Source organism: Prionailurus bengalensis, chromosome B3, assembly GCF_016509475.1.
Source record: "Prionailurus bengalensis isolate Pbe53 chromosome B3, Fcat_Pben_1.1_paternal_pri, whole genome shotgun sequence".
Taxonomy (NCBI): Eukaryota; Metazoa; Chordata; class Mammalia; order Carnivora; family Felidae; genus Prionailurus; species Prionailurus bengalensis.
The window spans coordinates 47,854,685-47,859,415 of record NC_057355.1 but is presented as its reverse complement, the minus strand read 5'-3'; the positions used below and the strand labels follow the sequence as shown (position 1 = coordinate 47,859,415).

The window sequence follows — 4,731 nt, the reverse complement described above, 5'->3', positions numbered from 1 at the left end:
AAGGGCCAGGGACACGGGACCGGACACAGAAGGACCTCTCCTCTCTCAAGATTTAGTCTTTGTTCCTAGCTGAAGCTCAGTATGTTTGGCTCCTTCACTACAGACATGTTCTGTCGCAGGAAGCTCCTCAGTCACTCCAGGAAACAGGCTTTGGGGCCCTTGCCCCATCAGCTCCCCAGACATACCCAGATATGTCTGAACCCCAAGCCACAGCTTAGGCTCAACTGGAGCCCCAGCTGCAGCATCACTCTGTACCTATAGCTTTGTGGCCCTTGAACACAACTAGAGAATGAAAATGGCCAAGACTTAGGGATAGGAACTGGCACAGACATGAGAGAATGTCTGAGATTGCAGGAATTAGCATAGCTTTACTACAGTATAAATTTTATGAAGACCACTTAGCACCCAGCACAGAACTCTGCATCTACAGAGTTAGTCTCAACACGTGTATTAAATTTAATTGAAATGACCAGATTGTAGGCTGAAACTCAAATGGCTTCCTTTTGCAGAATCTTCTGTTTAGAGAATGCCTTTCAACCACCACCCCCCTCCCCCCGCAAACAAAACCTTCAATGTTTTCATCTGTTAACTAAGTTTATTTTTATAATATACTTTGAGACAGGCAGCAGTAAGAATAGTTTTAACTTACCAGGAGGAAACGAAGACACAAAGAGATGATCTGACTTGGCCACAGTCCCAGAGGGCATCCGTGGCAGAGCTAGGATGGTCTCTAAGTCCCTGGGGGCTCTCAAGCCATTGTTCAGATGTCCCTGTATGTAATTGTTTTGATAGCAATTTCCCTGGTTCTCTCTCACTTGCCTGCTAATCACGCATGTCAATCACATTCAGGACGGCCATGGGCCTAAGGGTCAGCCACAGTCTCAGGAGGACATAATTCGAACGGAAAAACAAGACACAATAGAGCACTTTCTCCTTCAAGCATGTATGTCAATTGTGGCCTCATAAGTCTGACAGTGTGTGCAGGAACAGTGTCGCTTTTTTTTTTCCCCCTTCCCGATGGAGAAAGGATGTAGCGAGTGCTCTGATCACAACAGAAAACCCAATGATAAATTCACCAGTTCAAGATCTTCTTACTGGATAACACTCAAGGATACTGCAAGAGTTCTCCACCCACTCTCTAAAGAGTCAGGAGGGAGGTCCTCTTTCTTCCTTCTCAGTGAGTCTCTGAAGCTTCACTCCATCTGTTAGGCAAGCCTGGACGGTGGAACGGTAGTGTAAACCTTGACACAGATGCTAATTACCCTTCCCCTACAGACCACTTGGCCCTCTTTCCTCATTTCACTTTCACTTTAAAGAGCAGCATCTGCGGCCCAGAAGACAGGGTCCAGGCCTGGACCTGGGAGAAGGCCCTGAGGAGACGCGCGCGTGCGGCCAACAGGGAGGGGTGGGAAGGGGAGCGTGCGCGGGGCGGAGGCTGCTCGCGTGAGGCGTGGACCCTGGAATGTGCGTGTGCGCGGCCCTCGAGCACCGCCCGCGCAGCGCCGATTGGCCGGGGGCGCGCGGCGGGGGAAGCCCTTGGCTAATCTCCTGCCACTCAGCCCGGTCTACGTCGGCGCCGGGACCGCAGCGCGGCTCGCGGAAGGACAAATAGTTCCCGCGGCGGCGCCGCGCGCCCCTCCTCGGCTTCGCTCACCCCGCCCGGGAGGCCCCCGCAGGCGGGGGAGGGGTGGCCTCTGCGACTGCTCGACCCCCTCTCCCCTCTTCGCGGCCTGATGAGTGGATTGCGCTCCCTTGGGAAAAGTAATTGGATTCCCGACTCCCTGCAGCCGGGATCAGCGGAAATCGGAGGCTGAGCCTGCAGGTTGCGGGGGAGGGGGGGGCGGGGGGGTTGGGAGAAGAGGAGAGGTCGAGGAGCAGCTGCCTGGGAAGGAAACTTGGTGAAAGCAGCACTTTGCACTGACGTGTTAAGGCGTGCTTGTTTCTCTACAGGCCGCGATAGAAAGCTGGGTGGTAAAGAAGGATCAACGGAGATTACCCCGGTATCCTTTTCCACCTGGCATGTGACTTTTGCCCCTCCATGGTGTCAGCATTCTGAAATTCACCTGGTTGCTGATCTCCGGGAAGAGAAGTAATTTGGAACGTTTGAGCCTTTGAGCCACCACCACCTCGTTTTTCTCTCAGAGCTCTACTTGGAGCTCAGGCGGAGAAAGAACATCGCCAAATCTGGGATTGGAGATACTTCTTGTTAACGGGGTAACTCGGGAGAATATGCCATTCTCACCAGAATCATCCAGGAAAGAATCTTAGGTCCTTGTCTTAGCGGTAGTGAACTTCCCTAAATTCTCTCCTTAGGAGAGATGATGCCGAAGAGGGAGCCTTAAGCAGAGTTTTTGGCTAAAATGATAGGAAAGTGCTAGGAATTTAAGTGACTAATTCATCCTCCTTGTGATTTTTTTTTTCCCATCTAATTTACTGTCTCATTCATTCATCAAACACGCTTTTATTGGGGGCGTTCCATGTGCCATGCTCTGTTGTACTTACCAGGGATACAGCAGTGAATAAAACAAGTCCTGAACTCATGGAATCTCTTTACAGTTCCTCCAGTGGGGGAGATGACAAGACATGTACAAACATATAGAGTATAATGTCATGCAGTGATAAATGCCATGAGGACAAAACAAGGTAGAAAGATGCAGATAACAGTAGTGTGGGTTTTTTTTTTATACTTAAGGTAAATTGATCTAGAAAGTCCTCTTTGATGAAATTATGTTCAAACCGTGGTCTGCATGAAATGAGGGACAAAGCTAAGCAAATGTCTGAGGGGAAGAACTTTCTAGGCAGAGAAACGAACAAGTACAAAGGCTCTCAGGCCAAACTGATGAGCTTGAGTTAGTAGGAAGCACAGAGGCCAACATGAATGTTACACAAGGAGCAGGAAAACAGAGAATCTTCCTGACTTCCTTCTTCTTCTACTCGAATCTAACCTGTCAGAATAATCATTCTAAATCTTCACTTTTAGTACATCTCTTCCTGCCTCAATAGTGTGATGGCTGTATTTTCTGTTCCATTAAATTTAAATTCTTCGGACTGATTTTCAAGCTCTTGCTCCAATCTAGTTCCCTCTTATCCTGTGAATCACTTTCAATCTATTCCTTCTAGTTCTAGCTAGGTTTGTCTCTCAAGTATTCATGTTTACTTATTCCTGTGTATATTTGTTTATGGGTCTACCCTCACACAACTTAGTATTGATTCAGTAAGGATGTATAATTGCAAGTGACATAAAATCCAGCTCAAATTGGCTTAAGTAGAAAAGGGAATTTATTGGCTCACATAACTGAGAAGTTCAAGATAGTTTTATTAGACATGGCCTGGCTGAAGAGTTCAAATTATGTCATCAAGATTTGGATTCTCCCTGATAGGTTTGCTCTTTCCTCTGTTGTTGGCTTCATTCTCAAGCTCCACTAATGAGCAACCAGCAGCTCTAGGCTCACACTGTCCTCACTACCAGCAAAGGTCAAGTGCCCATTCCTAAACCGAACACTGTTGCTGAGAGAAAGTGATGTTCACATTGCCCTGGCCTGATTCATAAGCCCATTCCTGAAGCTATGTCTATCAGTAATCCATGAATAGCACAAGAAGGTGATTTCACTTAGGAAAATAGTATGGTTATGAGAGGAAGAGCGAATATGTCCTGGGTAATGAAAACAGCAGACATACCACACTCCTGTTCTGGATGTCCCCAAACATTCTTAACACTACATACACCTTCAAAAACGTTTGTGTCTATTCACTCGACAATATTATTTACCACCAAAAAAGATACTCACTTCCTCCCAAAAGAGAGATAATCCAAATTCTTACCTAGTTACTGCAGATAACCCCCAAATCCAAGACAGCAGAGTAATAAGCATGTTTTTCTATTATACAGCAATATAGTTCCTCAAGGTCTAGTAACCTAAGCTACAAGATAAAATTAGCTACAAAATACTTAATATATAATGACAGAAAAAGAAAACAACTGCAACAAAAACTCATATTTGGAAAAATGACTAATGGCAAACACATAGTGGTCTTTAATTCATAGCATATATCATGTTGGACAGAAACACCAAGGGCGTCCTACAATGAGGGAGGAGAAAGTTCTTTGATCAACACATCTGGAGGCCATGTGTTCACCATTGGAGAATCTCTCATCCATTGTTCCTTCATGCCTGGAGGAACATATCCTGTCTATATCTGTAATGGACAATGGGGAGTATAATTATTCTAAGGGTCATACCTCTTCAACATTCTCCTTCCTGATACAGTGGGGATTGGAAAAAAAAGTAACTTGCTATTGCAGAGATAATTAACATTTATCACCAAATAGCTGTGAGCCTCTTCTGTTACATAGAATTGTTGCTAGCAAGTAGCTGCATAGGCAGGGACTACATTTCCTGGCTTCCCTATTAATCTTGGTAAAGTCATGCAACTAATTATCTCCTTTGGAATATGAGTGGAAGTGATGTGAATCACTTCTTGCCAATGTGGTTAAGAAGTAGGTATGCCTTCTATGGTCTCTTTTCCTCCTCTGGCTGCATTGAAAGGACTCTAAAGCCCTAGAGAAAAGTCATAAGAGAGCCATGCAATAGAAGGAGTCTGGGTAGCTGAATGACCTTGTAGAAGGCCACTTACTGATCAGGAATGCTGACAGTGGACTTTACAAAAGTGAGAAATAAACATCAGTTGTGTTAAGCCACCAAACTTCTGCATTAAGTGTTAAAACAGCAC

At 45.7% G+C, this 4,731-nt stretch overlaps 1 long non-coding RNA gene across 1 annotated transcript; it reads left to right on the top strand.

The window, feature by feature from the left end:
• Positions 1 to 1,508: 1,508 nt before the first annotated feature.
• Positions 1,509 to 2,540, top strand: LOC122468599. The gene is made up of 2 exons (XR_006293286.1): positions 1,509 to 1,822; positions 1,951 to 2,540. It is a non-coding gene; the product is annotated as an uncharacterized LOC122468599 (long non-coding RNA).
• Positions 2,541 to 4,731: the final 2,191 nt, after the last annotated feature.